This window comes from Nothoprocta perdicaria, unplaced genomic scaffold, assembly GCF_003342845.1.
Source record: "Nothoprocta perdicaria isolate Ctin4 unplaced genomic scaffold, notPer1 scaffold_17, whole genome shotgun sequence".
Classification (NCBI taxonomy): domain Eukaryota; kingdom Metazoa; phylum Chordata; class Aves; order Tinamiformes; family Tinamidae; genus Nothoprocta; species Nothoprocta perdicaria.
This window is the reverse complement of record NW_020454871.1, coordinates 7,214,266-7,234,879: the sequence shown is the minus strand read 5'-3', so window position 1 is coordinate 7,234,879 and position 20,614 is coordinate 7,214,266. Positions and strand designations below refer to the sequence as shown.

General features: G+C 35.6%; 1 protein-coding gene across 3 annotated transcripts in view; it reads left to right on the top strand.

The window, feature by feature from the left end:
• The first annotated feature begins 752 nt into the window (after positions 1-752).
• Positions 753-20,614, top strand: part of ACSL4 (acyl-CoA synthetase long chain family member 4) — a 51,762-nt gene continuing 31,900 nt past the window's right edge. For all 3 annotated transcript variants that reach the window (XM_026036018.1, XM_026036017.1, XM_026036015.1), the window contains exon 1: positions 753-771. The gene's annotated coding sequence lies outside the window, so the exon portion shown is untranslated. The remainder of the gene's footprint in view (positions 772-20,614) is intronic.

Here is a 20,614-nt window from a genome sequence, read left to right as displayed (position 1 = left end):
TTCATCTGAAGCAAAAAAAAAATATTGGCAACAAAACTCTCTCTCTCTCTGTATCTCTCTCTCTCTCTGTATCTCTCTCTCTCTCTGTATCTCTCTCTCTCTCTGTATCTCTGTATCTCTACATTCTCTTACCTCAAAGTTTGCAGTACCCCGGTTGTCTCCACACAACCTCAACTCTTTCCTGATTCCTTTTTGTACCTCTTAGTGTTACCAGCTTCAGAGTCCCAAAAACCTAAGGAATGTCCCAACAATCTTGTGCTTCCATGTTACCTTCCTGTCTCCAGGGGCTTTCTAAATTTTCTATTTCCTACCAGACCCCTCTCAAAGGTATAGGAGCTCAGCAGTGCAAAGGATAACAGTGCCTGATACCTATGTGTGTTTTGAGAAATTACTGGCTTCTCCAAAGCAGCTTTCTAGCTCAGGCTAATTCAAAAATACAAATGCAACCATGGACTTGTCACCAGCCCATCAAAACTGACGATTACAGTGCTCATGTTCCAGTCTTTTCCTCACTTGTTCACACATTTAGTTCTCTTGTGTATACCCAGTTGTGAAGAAAAGGGTTGCTAGGGTGTGAGTGCAAAGGACTAATTTCCTTGTCAAAAGATTAAGAAATTGCTGTACCTGACATAGGAATGCCTGACAGTGTGTTGCTCTTCTGATTATAGGTTGCTTTCACCTCACATAAGGGAAGTTCAGGAAACAAGAATTCCCAGAAGCAGCCTGGAGACACTGCAAAAGATGAGAGACGAGATGAAACACAGCTACAAGGTACAAGGCTGTTTGCTGTTGCTTTTAGCAGATGTAGCTGTTCTACTCTATGTGGTTAAGGGAGAGAAAAGAGGTGGTTCTGTTCCAGGTTGTTCAGAACAGCGATGATCCAGTTGGTAGACCCTACAAGAGAAAGTTATCTGTGCTTACTTAATAAACAGGATTCTTATGTTTTAGAAACAGGGAAAGAAACAAACTGCCAAACTGTTGCTGTTGGGACTATTTCTTGGTGGGGGCGGAATTTTGTTGAAATTGTTAAATATAGAAACCTTGCAATAAAGGTTGCAATAAATCTTTGGAAAATAATATATATTTAATATATAATAGCAATAAATGTTATTCATATAATCTTAAAAATCATAAAGGAAACAAATAGCAATCACAATAAGAACCAGTTGAAGCCCATTTAAATGTTCAAGACCAATCCACTTAATTATTAATTCCTCTTTATTATTGTTATTTAAATGAGATTATCTTAGATCTTAATCTTAGCAGTGGGGTAATGAGAAACCCGTTAGAACAAGAAAGTCAAACTAGAAGTAACTACTATAGGCTCTTTTATAATTTAATAAGTGAAAATTTAATGAAAGTGGCAAAACAGTGTATGTTTTTAAAACAAGTTTTAAAACAAGATATAAACAAGTATAAAAGATAACAAGTATAAAGATTTTATAATAATGGATTAATTTAATTCTACAAGCAAAACCTTGAGTTTGCTAAGGGCTTCCCTTACACCATATCCATATGAATACATAAGAGGCTTCCTAAAGCCAAGAGTCTTTTCTAGACATAGATGATTTCAGCAGGAGTATCACAGGAAAGATTTATCACTGTATGGATCATTTTTACCTAAGTACACAGAAGCACCTGTTAGATTTCAATTAAAGAGTTGTTACTTTCCCAAAGTTTAGAAAGCTAAAGTAATTGCTATCTTTGTTTTATCAGACTTCATGAAAAGATCACCTGCAAGCAGAGAGTTAGGAGCTGAGAAATACAGATTGGTCAATTTAATTAACTTCAATCCTCAGAAAAATTCCAGAACAATTAATCACACAAACTATTATTAGCACCTAGATGATAACCAGCAAATGAGAGCAATCAGCATGAACATGTCATATCAGATAACTTGGTTTTTTCCCCTTCAATAAAGAATAGGAATTAGGGAAAGTACAGAAGCACATGACCTCTTGTTACACGAATGTCAAAAAACTAATTAAACTGACATTTTCATTAAAAGTTAAAGAAATACAGTCTAGATAAATCTGAGGCCTATATACAGCTGGTTGGATATCCGGCACAATAGTTCACCCTCAAAAAAGAAAGACTATATTGTTGAATATTTTTTCAGCAGTGTAGCTGGTGGAATTGAGAATATGGTTATTAATCTTGCAGGTGAAACAAAGCTGAGGGTAAAGGAATAAAATTGTAAAATAATCTTTGCAATTCTGAAAAATGCTATTTAAGAAGGTAACAAGGAACATATGCAGTGAGAACAATTTGCACCATAGTTCAGCACTTCATACTAATATAAGCCAGCTGGCTGGTATTAACCATCCCTGCCTTTCCTCTTCTCCTGGCTACTTGTTTTCTGTCACATTGCCTTATGTTAGCATAAGCTTTTCTGTGGCTGTATGGTTGTCTGTATGAGCAAACTGATTTACGTTAAAATTATCATCTCAGTCAACTGTAATCTGGAGCATGTACCTCATCTATTTGATCCTAGTTTGGGTTTTTGTGATGGATGAGGTGACCTCGTTGCTGGGTTTCTTAACAGCTCTGTTTTTTCTGTGATTATCCCGTGATTGAAAAGAAGGGACATATTTGATATAAAATTGACATATCAGTCTGTTCTTGGGGTTTGCTCGTTTGTTTTTGGTTCAGATTTTGATCCACTGTAAATTCAAGAGATTTGTGATCTTGCTATAATGTGTGACTTAGGCACAATTCCTTAATTTGCTCTGTTTCAGTTTCTTCAGTTTCTTTGAAGCACTTTGAGATCTGTGGGAAAAAAAAATATTCTTGACAGAACATTAAGCTACTTTCCTGATTGTTAGCCATTTCATCTGTTTCATTCACTAAGTAATTTATGTTCTTTCTAAGATCCTCTGTAAACATATATATTGCATATGTCAATAGAAATGATTCTTTAGAAGAGATAAATTCCTGTGACTAGGATGTTTGCACAGGAGCCTGAGGCTTGTTCTTGTCTCTAACATGAGATTTATTTTTATTTCTGTGAATTCTTAAAATATCTAAGTAGTGAAATGTAATGTTAATCCAACAAGAAATGGGCCCTGTTTGTACCAGAAATTAACTGCCCTGGGCAGCTTTGCCTGGGATCTCTACCTGGGAGCACCAGTCCTCTTTCAAGCTATGTTGTGGGCAGCCTCAAACCTGTCTCTGGCTTGTCCTGCAGTTGTTGGCTGCACTTCCCTTACTAAACATGGACCTGACTTGTCACCTCTTGTTTGTCTGATGATCACTGGACTGTCAGCAGAACCTGTCACTGTCCCAACCCTGTTTACTTGCCTGACTTGGTGCAGCCCTGTTGGCAAGGTCACTGCCTCTGTCTGTGCATGGTCACCCTCAGCTCTATGGTTCTTTCCTATACCTGATATATTGCTTGCAAATTCCCATTACATTCCATTAAGTATGGAAGTAAAGAGAAACCTGGAGTCTGACACATGGTAGATAACAATATCAAAAGTTGAACTTCAAAGCAGAAGAACTGAATTACTAAAGGATATTTTTCTTAGTTCTTATTCAGCAGAGCATATAAGAACAGGCTTATTTTCAGCCTGTCCTTAAATCCTCCGAATTTAAGAACATAAATGAAGAGTTTTCCTCTGTCAACATCTAACTATATTTCTATACTTCAGAAATGTGATTTTTTTTAGACATCAGTATGTAGTTATTCCTATTTATTGGAAACTCCTAGTATTGTTACTCCTAGTTATTGGAAACTGCATCCTTCTTATCATGTATTTTTTTTGTAAAGCAAAACACCAAAATAAAATAATATTTCAAGCCTTGAAATAATGATGTTCTTGGAGAATAATAGAGACATAACTAAAGTTATAGCTGAAGACATCAGCAAATTTATATTAACAGTGGATCTGTAACTTCTCATGCAAGTTTATGCATAGCATAGTAAAATTCTAGTGATAAGTAGTTTATTAGATTATTTGAGCTAATGAAAACTAGATGATTTTAAATGCTGTGATGAATATTTAATCCTTATATGCAATCCATGATGTCTTAGACAAAATGCAAAAACAGATTATCACAGCTTTAGGAAAAAAGAAATTCATTAAATTGTGAGCACTAATGTTAAGATTTTTAGAAAGAACAATTGGAGAGGAACTACCATTTTAGTAATGGTTGGAGCCAGCCCCAAATGTCAAGACTCTGAGCATGTTCTTCCTTCCCAGTTTTGTTGTCTGAGTTGAGGAGTTTGCTAGCTGCTCCTTCCCTGACAAGAGCTGTTGTGAAGTAAGGACCTCCACCTTCTTCTTTTGTGAGCTGCTGATAAGGGGCAGCTTTATCCTGACCCTCAGCTGTGCTACACTGCAGCAGTTTACCAAAGTGCACAAAGTTAGGATGACTTCCCGTACCTCAAGTTGAGATCTACTATGTCCTGAAATTTTTGTCTAATCTTAAGAAAATTCTTCCCTTATTTTTCATGCCTTAAAAAGTAACCAAAACCTTGATCACTGGCAAAAGCAGTGGGGCTACAAACGTTGCTGTGCTAGCTATGGTAAATACTGTAGTTTACTCGTTCTTTTTTATTCAGTATGAACAAGGGAAATGGACTGGTCAGTTCTTGGTTTTCATTTTTAAGCACTTCTATTGTTCTTAAGTGCAAGGGACATGGGCAAGGACTATTGAATCAGGTCTTCAAATCTGTTTCACTTAGGAAAAAAAGCATCTAACCAAGAATATTTCCCTCTGTGCTAGTTTTGATAAATGTATTTATCTTCACAAAACAGTCTGAGCATAAAGTACTAATTCAGAAATAGATTTATTTTCTCTTTGATTTATTTTCATGTATAACTGTTGTAAATGCTCATATGCAGGATAACAGTTGATGGTTCTCTCTCAAGTTTTTTCCAAAACACCCCTATTTACTCTTCTTGGGCACCAGAACAAGATACCTCCCAGCAAATCAGTAGGATCATAGTATCTTTCTCTTGTGTGCTGATATCAGTAAATGAAATAATTAAGAGACAGTAGTTATATTATCATTAATTCACCAGATTAATATTTAACCCCCCTCATAAATGGATATGCTTATAGATACTACAATTTTTCGTGTTGAATTTTCTACAGTATCTAATATTACTGCATTGTTGAACATTTAGTTCACTTTTTGAAAATTGCCTTTGCAGTCAGAAGTGCCTACAGGGCAACCACATGGAGAAACTAAATCTAGTAAGCTGTACTCAGTACAAATTTGTTTCCGAATGCTACAAATCTAGTTTCATAGATGTTCTTCTGCCATTAGTTATTCAGCCTTTCTTTCACTTATTCAGTTGTTCACATATATTTTTTATGACTTTGAAGAAAGGCTTGTTGTAATGTAATTGCTGATTTCCTCTCAAGGTTTTTCTTCAGAGAAAGATGAAAGGCAGTTGTTTGTCATCTCTCTCTCCCTGTCAGCTAATTTAGGTAGAACACACGCTAGACAATACTGAAAAAAAAGATATCAGCTTGAAACTTCAAAATAGAAGCCTACAAAGCATATCACATTTTCATGTTTTTTAATCTGAAGGACTGAAAATTATTATAAAGTACTGACAGCAACTTGTTAGATGACAAAAGTGTGAACCACCTTTTTTTTTGAATCACACTGCTGTCATTTGTTTGCAGTATCTGACTTATTTTTTCCCTTACATAAAAAGCTGCAATATTAATGGATATAGAAACAGTTGGATGTAAAAGCAAGGAAAAAAAGAAATATCATTAGTGTGTGAGATTTGCTTTGAGAATTGGAAGATCATGCATAATGGTTCTGCATCTGGAGGCTGAGTATGTGAAAAAGGGTGATACATTTGACCTAGGTTTATATCTTAAATGAGTAAAAGACTTTTTTTGAAAATGTTTGGAGCTTGAGGAAGATTTTTTTAAAGATGAATGTGAAAAAACATTGTGATATAAAATAAATACAATATTGTCTGTCTGGAGGTTATTTATATATTACTCCTAAGCTTGAAGTATCTTGAGAACTAACAGAAAGAAGAACAAAGCAACTCTATGCACACACCAGTAACTAAACATCTTGTGCCTTAAAGTGCTTAATGATATTCATCCCCTTTTGTGGCTATGTCCTTCCCTGTTTAGCTGTTTTTTGACTTTCATTGTATTTTCAAGGCATTTTCTTTATTTCATGTCCAGTGCTAGCACGATATTACTGTAATAAAAATAATTTCACAAATAACCACCCAAACTGTTTTTCTAGAAGCTCAATCTTAAGAGCACTTTTTTCACTCTTTCCTCACAAGTCAAATGTATTATAGTGTTAATAAAAGGCACCCTTATGGATGTTTACAAGCACAGTAATTAAACAGACTTGTTAAAAATTTAGGTAGTCTTTTGACTGACCACACACGTATGGGAGGTGATCTCTGACTTATCTATAGCAAACTACAAGATACTACTCATACTGATGACACAGAAAAGAAGAACCAAATCAATGCTGAATTTATCAAATTGCACTTATTATTATTAGTTAGTTGTTTGTTAGAGTTCAATTTTACTCATGACTGGTAGGTATGGGAGTTATGATTCTGTAAGTTACAGACAAGTGCATTGAGAAGAATTTGTGTTTTCCAGTTTTGTTTTTATCAAGCCTTATAAGAAGTCTTTTTAGATTTTTGTCTATGAAATCTATCGTCATCTGCCAGTCGAAGATGGAGGAGAATATTCAGTGTAACAAATTAGTGGAAAGGATGTGTAATATTTCTTTTGCTTTAATATCTCTTGTGTTGTGAATTTTTTATGACACTTCATGTTTGAAATACTAAAGCAGGAGACTAAGTGTTCATGACAAATTTGCATATGAATTTTAGGAGTTTAAAAATATGCTACAAAATTTACAATTTTAAAGTGCTTTGCTATTTAAGAAAGTTGCCTTGGTAATTGTGTTTATATAGCCTCACTATTCATCAACTGAAATCAAATGCAGTGCATAACATTGTCAGCAAGCAAAAGATGAAAAAAAATCAAAATATACAGTTATAGATTCATTTTAAAAGGAGATCAGTTTAAAAAAAAGTTATTTCCTTGATATACATTTCAGATTTAAAAAAACCCAAACACCCGTGAAGAGTCTAAGTAGCACAGGTACAGTAGCAAGCACTGATATAGCAGCTTAAAGAAACCCTCCTTCTCTGCAATAGAAGCTTTCCAGGCCATCAGACTTGGGATGAAAACTTCAGTAATCAGAGGATGCTGGAATCAGTAAAAAGACTATGTGTCTAAAACACAGACAATTACCTTTGTACAGCAGTATCACCACTAGTTATTAATACAGGAAACAAACCAACCATCAACTATTGTAGTAATTAATAAAAAGAAAGTTGATTTGTAAGCAAATCATGATTTTAATTTTCCACATTTATCAGGGGAAATCAACAGCTTGAGTGAGTCTGTGGAGACCAGGTAATACAGACTCAAAAAAGTTAAATGAAGTATAATCAAACTAGTAGGTTAAAAGTGTGTGTGTATTTGATCCTCATGAGAAGATTATATTTTCAAAATTTTAAGGTCAATTGAATTTTTTTTTCTATTGCGAGTACATCATTAAATGAAACTAGAGCATTTATATTAGCTTTGTTGCAATTACAAGTTGCAATTAGTTTTCGGTAGCAATTCAAATTGCCAGGCATGAGAAGTGGTGGGTGTTAAGTGCTTGAGTAATAAATCCATGCTCAAAATGAAACATAGTGTTTGGGTATGGGGATGAGAGTGATGTGGTGAATGTCTCTTGGCCAGAGATGACTGTGATGCAAAAGAAGAAAACTTTAGATAGCACTTGCAAAACTGAATTGCACATTAAGTCTCTTACCACTCTTGACTTTCATCTACAAATAAAGTGATTTGATGCTTCTTTTATTAGCAATTCAAGATTGAGTTCAGTCTTAAAATGTAGATTCTAATTTCTAGTTATGAGACGCTTGTTACTACTTATAAATCTCAGCCTTAGAGATTCTGATTTTCTGATTGCTTTTTCCCTAAGTTTTTGGATGTAATTTGCCTTTATTATGAATACTTCAGTGAAATGTTGTAATAGATAACAAAAAATAATACCAATCTCAGAAATAAGAGAAAAAGTAGGAAGGAAATCTGTTAGATTATCTTATCTAAATAAGTTTTATAAAAATTGTACTATTTCATTTTATTGTGGAGTAGTATGTGATGAGACTAGTTATTTCATACTGTACTGATTTAGCAGAAAATCAGCATACATCTTACTTAAAGGTTTCTAATCCAAACATGCTCATAGAAGCTCTTTTGAAAATGTGAGACTTAATTATTCAAGAATTAGACCACAAAAAGAGATACCAAAGTTTATTATTTGGAATGTTTTGATTTGAGGGAGAAAAAATATTGGAGTTTAATTAATGGGGCATAGGAATTGCTGTATGTGTGTACAAGCAGGCACAGGTGGTTTTTTTTTTTTTCTTTTTCTTACACCATTATATCAGAGCAGAAGAAACGTATAGGTAAATACAATATTACCAGCCTTGGGATCAGACCAGCCAGAGTATTTAGTTCTTCCAATTCTTTTACAGTTGATGGACAGAGCAGACAACAGGATTAGGACAATTTGTACAAGTTTTGCTCAGGTCAGTAGTAACTCTTACTACTTATTGTCTCAGATTTTAGTCAAGAGTTTCTCTGAACAGGTGAAATAAAGTTCTTTTAGATATTTATATTTGTATAGATATTTGTATTAACATGTAAAGATATTCGAGCAGCACTTTTAACATTTCCATTGAATATAAGTAATATGTTGTATTATTTTAATATCTTGATTTCAGTTTTTAGTAATCCATGAAAGTAGGTTCTGTAAAATACCAAATGGCTCATCTTCTAGTGCACAGCATGTCAAAACAACAACCTTTCAACATCAGACAATGCAGCCTGAGTTTTATACTTTATGTGCTTTATGTTCTTAATTGTGGTCTAGAACTACTTTCAATTTTCCCAGTATTTTCTAGCATTTTTCTAGCTGATTCATTGAAGATATGTATTTATAAATACGTATTTATTATTTTGTAGAATTTCATCTCTTTAGAATTCGCTTTAGTAAATCATGGAGAACAATGGGCATACTCAATTTATCTCCGTGGAAGTTTGTATTTTGTGCTTTGTTTTGTCATAGAAATGCTCCACAAGACAGAGATCATGTTTAAATTCTTTACTAATTTTTTTACAACTATTGTAATATTCTTAAGAAAAAAGTTGTAAAGACTGTATGGCATAATGAGCCCTCTAGTGGCTGTTCGCCTTCTTAAATACTCATGGTAATACTTTTAATAGACATACAGGAACATACAGGAAAATTAAAGCCCTTTTGATATAGCAGCAAGATGTTGTTTTAACTCCTGGGAATGTTATTACCACTATTCTTATATACATAGGAATTGGAATAGTAGGAGTTGGGCTATTTCTTCTTAAGGCATGAAAGGAGTTCCAGGAGAGAGGAGGTGATTATGATCATCATCATACATGATGCTGTTCTAAAAGGAGAGATTTGCTTTAAAAGCATAGACACTTGATTACACAGAATTTTTATTATAGAGAGTGCTCATATCCTTGCTTTCATATTAATTAGTTAAAAAACAGCTTCTGATTGGACAGCAGGGTGATGGTTTAATAGATTTAGTCAGTCTGGCTGGCAGGCATATCCAAAGAGGCAGCAGTCCAAAAGAAAGAAAAAATCCAAATTTTGTTGGTTCCACTAATGGCATTGGTGTATGGTCACCAGCTTAGCAAGTCTGGACTCAGCAATCATTTTTTAGTATTTTTTGTATTGATAGGACAAATACTTGAAGAAGTTGTCAATGTTTGTTCTCATTTCCTGTGTTTTATGGTGATCCCTCCACAGTTCAGAATAAGCAACTGCTTGAGAAAGGCCAGGCAGACAGCATTTTTTAGGATAATTCTGAACAGGTCACTGTCTAAGGGATTCTGTCATGGGAGGCATGGTTAAAGCCTTGATAAAGCCAACTCTCTAAATTTATAAGGGCTCAGGTGCACGTGAACATCTGAACAGTTCGATTGATGGTATGTATCATGCTTCAGAGCTAATTATTTTTTTATTTTCTTCTTGTTGATTGCTTGGAATTTTGTTTCCATGTTCTCAAACTTTAATATTCCTTTCTCTGTAGCACGGTCTTATCTTGCCCTCAAGATATGGTCCCAAGGCTACAGTACTCTGTACAGGCATTTTACAGTGGGTCATGCTGGACTCAGTAGCTCAGTTTCCCTTTAGAAACTACAACTATTGTGAAAAGAGGAACTGAAATTTCTTTCTTAAAGTGTTATTTAAGAGCAGAAACAAGGGAAGAAAAAAAAAATAGCAGAAACTGTATTGTGGGTGCATAACTCAAAGAAGTGTCCAGACCTGCAGAAGAATGTAATTGAAAACTTTGACCAATAAAGAGGTAAAGGAGAAACAAAAATATTTGGACACCAGCTTGCAAACATTCCAATATTCATGTTCTAAAACATGCTTTTGCTGCCCTTTATAAAGTCCAAACAGCAAAAATGTCAGCAAGATAAGAAAATTCAAGATGTTCAGTCACGTGAACAAAGTAAGTTAAGCTTTCTCACTAAAAGATTTTTAAGAACTTTCAGCACAATACTAGGATCGAAGCAAACCTGTAGAGGGAGCGTTCTTGAGCAGACTGCTTTAATTTTTTCAGTAACATTAGGTGAGAGGTCTCCAAACACAGAGGCACTCTCAGAAATGAGTACCTTCTAGACGAATACACTATTATAAAGATGGTGATTTGTGTTTTAAAAATATCTGTTCATATTTTATAAATATCCATTTTATATTTTATTGGTATCTGTGAGTGTTTTAACCACCTCACTGTCTTCTGCCTGAAAGCTTTAGCAAATGTTTGTGGATCACACAGGGCTGCTGGTGATCAAGTTGAGGGAATCCTTACATTCATGTAGTGAATGCAACCTAGATCTGAATGAATGAAGTTTTTGCTAATGTGCTTTATTTGCAGCTAACAGTTTCAGTCTGCCTCCACTCTAATATAATATTTAATATTAATATCTTGCATGTATATAGAATCATTCTTAGGAGGAATTCAAAGAGCTTTTCAAATTGGTATGAATCTAACATTCCTCTCTATGCAATAGATATTTTCTGCCTTAATGACAGATTGCTGGAGAAGTTCTAAAGAGACTAGTATTTTCTGATCCTGGGTTACTTACCTGCTGGTTCTGAAGAAGAACTATTGGGCAACCCTATTCAACTGTTCCAAAAATTTCTAGTCAAGACATCTTATCTAATCTGTGAATAAGAAAAAAAAATCAGTAATAAAACTCCACAAATCTCTTGTAGAATTAGCAGTATATTGGTTCACAGATAGTGCAGGTGCAAACAAATGCCCTGGGTTAAATGTGTGCAGTTTTTCCAGATCAGGCAATCAACCTGTTTGATTTTGTGTGAAAACACAGTAGGAGCACACCAAAAATACAGCTGTGCTCTAAGATACATTTTTATAAAGTTTTCCCCACCCATATATGTGCATAATTTCCCTCTTAAAAGATTTTTTTTTTTTCTTTTTCTTTTTTTTTTTTTGTGAGAAGAAATTATACTGCACATCAGTATCCCCATTCTGGTGTATTATCTTCAAACAATGTCAATGAAGATGGACTGGCTATCGTGAATGGAAGAGAAGATTACACAACAGGTGGCAGCACAGGTCCTGCTTGCTTTAAATGTGGTTTGCCTAGAAACTAGGCTTAAATTTAGCAGAAGTGCTTTACTTTTTGCCAGAAAGTTTTTTACAGTCTTCGAAGCAAATTACTTTTAGCAAATTGAAATCACCTACATCATTGGTCATTGCCATACTATAAAAGCAGAGTTTACTGGAGAGCATCATAAAAAGTTCAGTGAAGGATGCTAGGAGCATAACTCTCATAGTTTAGATCATAGGCTACTCATAGATAAGAGTTCTGTCAGTAGGAGCTCTAGATGAACAGGCTGTAAATACGACCTTTGTTAATGGAGTACTGCCACACAGACCTCTGTATGGATCTGTCTGCCTCTTAGTAGCAGAAGGTTCCCAGGTTGTATTTAAAGATATGTAAATGTTCTGGCTTCTTTTTGAAGATTTGTCTTCCGTAGATAGTCAAGTGTTGATTCTTTTACTTGCTGAGCAGGAATGATGTAACAGGACCGTGATAACTACATCCATGAAATTTTTGAACACATTTGTTTTGTGTTTTGGAAAAGAAATCCAAAAATATGACCCTCAGTACACATGCAGGAAAACAAACGGCAAAGCCCACCGAGCTTCCCCACACTTGAACCTCTTGCAAGGTGCAAGGCTTGTTACAGGATCCTGCAAGTTAATGAGATGATGTTGCTCTTTCACTTGGTAATTTTTAGATGTTGAATGGTCTGAAAAATCAAAGTACTTTAGCTGCAAAGAGTTGGGAAAGCTGGGTAAGTGGGACAGTCTGCCAGGAATATCTTGAATCAAACGTGTCAAGAAAGTCCTGCCATCCATTCCAACGTTTGTACCCACCCATAAGGGACTTGCCATTATCACTGAAATTTGTTTATGCAACTTTTCTTCAACTTCATGTTAAATTTTTTCACCTAGCCTGTGGGTAAAAACAGGAATCTTTTGGGGAGTACTTTGTTAGTTAGAATCTTGACAACAGTAAGTGTTTATTTTTATTTTGGAGCAATGGCAGATATTTTAATCTTGTTGTGCTAAAACTATTTATTTATGTGTGTATTTATCCATTGATCTGAATCACACACTTCAATATTTGGATAAAGTATCACCTAAAACCAGGAGTCTCATTTAGAGCTATTGACCTAAACTAATTAAGCCTGATAATCTTATTACAGTATTCCTGAGGTGAAAAATATGACTTCCTTATTTTAAATTTTTTAATCTAGTATGAAGAGGAATTGCCATTTAGTTACACTGTATGACAATAATTAGCCTAAAGTTAAATCTTTTGCGTTCAATTTAAAACTGTTAAGCTTCCTGGTTATCACAAATCCTCTGCTGTTTTATTCTGAGCTCCCTTATGCTTGTGACAACACTTTCAATAACGTGAGGCAGATTTGTCCCTAGTGTGGCATGAAAGAAGACAGTGGGATTGTGCTGGAGATGAATTTGATAATATATGTTACTGACATTATAGTAAAGACAGAGTACTGATTCAGTTCTTACTCTGCCTTGGTTTTGGGGAAGTATCTGTCTTTGTTCCTTTGTTTCTGTATGATATCTTCCTCGGGATTAACTTATTTGTATTTGTAAGATGAATTCTGAAAGGTCATGAACTTTCTGTCTCATGGGTTAAGGTGATAAGAATTGCCTTGAGATATCATTTATCCCCCTTTTTCCTCACAAAAAGGGATAAACTAAGCAATAGTAAAAGGTTTTCTTTTAAACAAGAATAACAAAAGCGAAAGCAGGTGTTTATAGATCTGTTCTGTTTCCCTTGTACTGAAAATGTGTACGAATTTCAACAGCTAGTGTAGCATATTAGAGAGAAATATAGATATTAATCATTTGAAATTAGGTGGAAGCTTTTAGGAGGCTTAAACTTTGAGAGGAGGAGGGGCGATGCTGCCGCTGTGCTCTGGTGTCCTACGCTAACACGAGAGCTGCTGCTGACTGCTGCCTGAAGCATATTAATGTTAATACTGACCACTAATGCCTACAGGAGAAATAGTGTTGTTTGTAGCCTGGATAATCATCAACACACAAAACAAAGTTGGTAGAAAGTAGTATGTCATGTTAGGCCTAGTGATATAGTTGGAAAAAATAATGAAAATAAATATCCAATACTTGGTAAGCAATGGAGCTGCTCAGGTTATTTGTCTGGTGGCTATAATGGAGCCTTTGTTACCCATGCTGTTTTTGCACTACCTTCTGCTTTTCCCCTGAGACTTTTGTATTTGAGGATGTTCCTATTATATATTTATGAAGAAGTTAAATTATGTTAGCAACATGGGCTAAAGCTGAAACTTTCCTAGCATCATCTTTCTCAGTGATCATTGTCCAGTAAGAAAATAGGTCTGTAAGTGATACTATTCATCTGAACAGAAAGAAACTGTTACCATGGTGTTTGTCAGCTATGTGTAATCCTGATACCTGAATTGGCCTTTGGAACCAGGTATCATTACAGATAATGTAGTGGTGTCTACTTTCAGGTGGATTTGACTTGTGTGTAAAAGAGCAGCAGAACCAAAGAGCAATTAGAAGTTTGCACCTCAGAATACAGGCATTGCCAACACCAGTTCAAGTTTCTGAAATATTCAGAACTATATTTCTTCACAAGCATTTACTGCTTTTGTAACTGCTACAATAATAGTAATTATTTCTATAAACAACTTACATATTTAACATAGTATGAATAAATTATATAATTGACCTCAGTAATCAACTTGTCATAGAACTAGTGACAGGAATTAGAGCAAAATCAACAAGAATACTGTATAAATGAGGAATATTCTTTGAATGTTTCCTGCATAGTTCACATCACATCTTAACCCCTTAACCAGTGGAATGATATAGACAAACTGGTAGCAACGACTGACATGATAAATGCTGTGCAAGTAGAGTTCTCTTTTGTCTCTTCTGTGTTAACAGCAAATGAGAATTTTATAGAAGTGCATAAGTTTAAAACAGGTTTTTTTTTTAAGTTTACCGAAGTTACAGGCTATGGATGGTAGATTAAAGTTCAGCTGGACTCTGTATTGTAATTGTATTGTAATTCTTAAAGCACTTAAATCTACAGATCTGAGTGCTGAATCAGAGCCTTTATCTCATGAGAAGTACTTTTGAAAACAAAAATTCAAGTATGTTTTTGAAAGATCCTGTGTGAAGGTGCATTTATTTTTGTACGTCAGGTGTCTGCTTATTCCTGGATAGACACTTCATGCTTCACAGTTTCTTATAAATGGAAACAGATCAATTCTGACTCAAAAACTTGACAGTGATGCTACTCTGCAAAAATATTGACTGAAAGGTGCTAGTAAAAGCGTAAGAACTTTCTCTGGCATTTTTGTCTATGAAGGCATGGGCCTCTATAGATATATGCAAATGGAGAAAGGTAAAAGTGCATGTTAGGAAGGGGGCGTGTTTTGTGGGCAATCTTAAGTGGCCTGGAAAAGGTAACCAAGAAACGTAATCTCATAGACTTTTACAGAACAGTGGAATATGTGAATTTGATAAGAGGATCTGTATCTCCACTGGAAATAGGGCCCATAATTTTTTTAAAGGCTCTCCTTTTGCAATCTGTGTTCCTCCAGTTTTCCACATTGCTATGGGGAAAATTCTGGTGGATGAATTGGATATAATTCAGAATCGGTGAGCCTATGAAGAATGAGACAGTGCTATAAAAGACAAGATATGACAGAAAGTTTGTTGCAAAAGTAGAATAAAAAGATCATAATCTGCATTCTAGCAAAATTGTGACATTATGACAAACTAGGTAGATAAGATAGGTATCCCATCTGGTAAACTCTGACAGAAAGGATGAAAGCTGCAAGAGCGTCTTGTCAGAACTCCCTTGCAAGCTCAGGAGCAAGCTGAGGCAGAACTGCTGGTGCATGTCGGGGCAGACTGACAGCTTGCTGTAATTTAGACAGGATCTGTTGAATAGTTTAGGACTGGAAGGCAACATGGTTGTTTTAAAACCTGTATAATACTTCTGTCCTGGGGCTGAGAGTCCTTTGTTGTGACTCCATAACTTTGCACTCTGGGTGGAAGAGTCTCTGAAACAAAAAAGAAAAAATACCCAAGGAATGCAATATCGCTTTGTACTAATTCATATAGGAATATATTGTCATTTACAATTTGATTAAACTTGTCACTTATCATTTACCATTTGATAAAAATTTACATAGGAAAGTCACAATAATAGAAAGATTTTATAAAGCTGACATAGCTAGATTGCCAGATTATTACTGTTTTCAGAAATCTCTTAGGTGTGATTTTACACAAATACATACAGAAAAGATTTCACTGTCTGCCACTCCTAAGAGCAATTAATCATTTTCTTTTTACTCTAGAAATGAAACATAGATGAACAAAGAACAACATCATTTAACTTTTGTGTAATAGTAAATCATTACATAGGAATTCAGTTATTGTAATATAACTCTTTCATCCACTAAAACTTATTTTGGACATAAAATTATGTCTGCTCTTCCAGTAAATATTACTGAAGCCTATTTGCTCCCCAGAACTTGCAAGAATTACGAAAACAAACAAACAAAGAGGAAAAAAAACATAAATTGAATCACTTCAATCTTGCCAAAATTACTTCTCACAGTACAGATTTGGAGGAATATGTGCACATTCAGCTGTTTCTTAAGAGAATTACCGTTTAGGTATGGTAGAGAATATTGTTTGTACTTGCCTTTTACATATTCCTCTGAAAGGTACTGAAATGGCAGTCTGTCCACAGAGGTATGTGAGATGTGAGTAGCATTTGTGTCAGTTTTAATCGCAAAGCCTCTCGTTTATATAAGGAGTTCAGATGTCACATCTGAAAAAAAAGTTAAGGCGCACAAGTAATTATTTCTTGGCTATCCTGGATCTAAATAAAATAAATAAGTAAAATAGTGAGAAATATTGATTTGAAGGGTTGGATTTGCCATTTTTTCAATACAGATGTCTGCCTTGACATACATATATAGATAGAAAATTTATTGGGGTCAAGGTCCTCCCTGGTTTCTTCTCTTTTCTATAATGAATTTCCAAAATGCTTTCATACTAAATTAGGGCATCATAATTCTTAAAATAATGTCATATTCTTGGAGGTATTTATAAGACTCAGGAGAACTGGATGTGAAGAGTGTGAAACAGACTTGAAAAATGCATAATTATTTAGCTATATCTTTAGGCCTAATCTATGGATTCTGATGAATTTTTATGTTAAGCCTGATTGTTGTGGCTTTTGATAACTGTGGTGGATGTGCACTTCATGGATCTCATGAACAATTAAGAAAATATTTAATAGTATAGAATTTTATATTCTTTTTAATGTCTGTAGACATTGCTGAACATATATTAGAAGTACATGTTGAGAAGTACTCAGTCTTCTTTGTAATGACTTTAAGGTCTTCTCTAATTTCCAGAAAGTCATTTTTAGGTATTTTGTTTTGTACAGATCTTGTTTGACATATATACACTTTTTTCTGATGGTAACACAGTAGTTCTTCTAAGACACACAGTTTATAGCAGCAAAATTAAATCTAGAGTGCTAGAGCTTTTTCTAGACTTGCTGTGGCATAGATCATAAATACTTCTGCCAATGCTTGCTTTCTTGCTGGCTTTAAATGCCCATATATTTGGAGATGGCTATGCTCCTGATAATGTTTCTAGTGTTGGCGTAAGGTATGTATTAAGATAACATGGAAACTACATGTTCTTTTGCCTCTATGCAGTATGTAAAACTACTAACTTTAGTGATACTGCAGATGAAGTGCTGATCTGAACCATGATGTTTGAATAACTAGATATCCACTTAGATAAAAGAATTCAAAAAGCACAAAAGCTTGAAAATGGACATTATCATAGCTATTGTATTTTGAAGAATACTAGAAAGCACATACTGATGGCAGTATGTCATTTAGGAAATGAGATGAGGATAAAAGAATGATGTGAGAAGTTGGCAACATTGTTGATCTTTCCCTGGCTGATTAAATGAAAAAAATAGATGTCTTCTGAACTGGTCTCTCCTCTATATTCCTTCTCTCACTCTTTGCAAAATCTGTGATAAAGATGAAAATTGAGGTTGGTTTAGAGGGATTCTGCTGTCTTAGAATTTCCTTTATACTGGTCATTTTCCATAGAAATATTATTTTATTTTCTTACAAAAATGAAGCAGTTGCAATATGAGATAAAATGGGAATCATTTTATTTATTTATTTATTGAGATATTGTGACATTATGTAAAAGCAGTTTTAACTTTTGCTTGTGGTCTCCTAAAATATTTGCAAAGCAGGTACAGAATTTCTGCAGAAACTTCCTGACAATAATGTTGCTTCTCGTAGCTATCTTTATTGAAGTCACTGGAAGTGTTCCATTTATGCTCAGGGTATCCCCAGCTGACCATGACTTACTGCTTTACAGGAAGCAAATCAATCTGACTTGCTTTCAGATAACTAGTTTTAATGTAACTATTTCTTGTGACAAATGAAAGAGCAACTGCCACACTCATTAAATCATATGCAATTCACTTTATTCATCTGTGTATCAGTAACTACAGGAAACGTTTCCTCTATGTATGTTGCTTCTAAAAACTCCATTGAAAAATGTACCCTTCGTTGAGCTACTCTTTTTTTTTAGTAAACTTAATTTAGGGCTTATTATTATGACTATAAACTAGCAGGTTTATATTTAGATTGTAATTAACCAAAATTTGTTTCTAGCTTTTCTAAAATTGTAACTTTGTTTCCTGAAAATAGTCTTAATCAGATTGTCAAGTTCTTCAGGCATAGGAAAAAGATTGGGGTAGGAGTAGTGTGGAGAACATAACCCCTGCTTAAAGAGGCAATCAGGGAAATAAAGAGAGGAAATGTGAGGATCAAAAACTCAAAAATGGATTAAGAAAGAACTGAGGCAAGTTCCTCAGACAAGGTCACTGATGTTGCATGTCGCACATTGACACAGATGGACCGTTTGTCCAGAGCCAGAAGGTGATTGAAGAGAAGTTCCCGTAACTTGGCGAGGTCTTCTGGGGAAGGGCATGAAGAAAGAGGTGAGGGAAGAATTGCAGGCAGGAACACACAACCTGGAGTGTGTGAGGTCTGCAAGAACATGCAGTCTGAGGCAGAGAGATGGAAGCCCCCACAAATTTGATTTTTTTCGAGTACTACAACATTGCACCTAAAGAACACTAGAACACTCAGCCTAGCAGAGAGATGAGGTTGTGGCACAAATCTGTCAGAGAGTGAGTACTGTGGAGACAGTGCATAAAGGAGAATAATTCATCGTTAACTAGCACAGAAGATAAGGAACATCAAATGGAAATATCAGTCAGAGACCTCTAAACGTACAGAAGTGATATTCACACAGCATGGGGTTAGATCAAGGAATTCATTGCATTGGGCTCTAGGTGTCAAAAGTGTGTATGGATTAAATGAGCAATTGGATTTTTCTTTCTTGAATTTGCCTGTCAAGAGCTGTTAAACAGAAATATATTGCTTCTAGCTAAAAGCCTCTGAGCTGTAGTTCTGAAAGCAGAGACTATGCATCAGGAAAGTATTGTTACATTCATGGCTTGTCTTCATAGTCTTCCTAAGATGCTACCAACCCCGTAGGAGAGGAGAGGGTGTGCTGTACGCAATGGGTCATTGCTCTGACCCGCTGCTGCGTGGCACAGTGTCCAGCCAGTCTGGGCACTCAGTGAGCGTGCTTTGCTACTAGAATTTACATCGTTGGTAAATCCAAGCTCAGATAATTTTAACGCTTAAGGCAACAGGAAGTATAAAATAGTTGGAACAAGCTGCAGATATATTTTCTTACATATTTTGGTGCTTATCAGAAAGATCTGGAAAACAGGGTAATGTGTCTGAGTTTTAGTTATAAAGAATTCTCAAGCCTGCCTCACCTTTTCTAAGTACAGAGAGGCTAGAGGAAAACATATTTAGTCTGAATAGAACAGATGTGCCTTTGGGCATCTTGCACAATCCAAGTCTTTAATCAGCGATGACTTAACCGTAAGGAAAACAATCAGACTTGAAACAAATTAGAGCAATAAGGGATGGTGCTAAATTTCATATAGCCTAAGCAAAAGAAAAGTTGCACAGTGATTAAGTTGAGTCTCCGTCCAGGGAAGTGATGCATTTTTATTTTAATCCTCTAAGAATAAGAAGTATTAAATATAACGTCTCCATTGCATATTCAGTTACCAGGATATTTTAGCTCCTGGAAGGTGTTGTCTTTTATGGTAACAAACAGTTGTTGCCAAATATAGTTACAGCTTGGTTTGTAATCTTGCTTTTTCACATCCTGCTTGAGCCCATATGTATCGGGGGAGGATTGTGCTGGACTTCCGCTCAGCGCAGAGGGGGACAGAAAATGTTCTTTGTCCCTCTGCCTGTTGCTAGAAGGTAGCTATGTGCCTTCTCCAAAATTAGGTATTTTGTGCTGCCTCCGCTCTGAAGAAGCCTCCAACTTCAAAACATGTGAAGCCGTGTGGCGAGCTTGCATGAATCATAGGGATATTTGTGGCCTCTGGCTTTTTGAACCTCGCTGTGAGTAAGGCAAGTTACTCCTGTCAACGGTGCTGTTGAAACCCATTCCTTGTTTTCTGAGTAAGGGCCTCAGGGGCCTTGGATGCAACCTGATGGTCCCCAGGTTGTCAGGGTGGGTACCTGGCTAACACGTGCCCCATGTTCATCCAGTCCAACCCCAAAATGTTGGACTGAGGCTGTCGTTTCCTGTTCAGCCCTGCTCACAAAGCAGAGAGGTGACTTGAGGCTGGGGACAACTCCAGGGAGCGTTTTTGCTTCTCATGTCTCTAGTTCCGGCCGTTCCGTGACCTTGGGCGAAGAGCCGTAGCGCTAACTGTGCAACGCGGCGCTGAGCGCGCTGCTCCCCAGAGCCCGTGC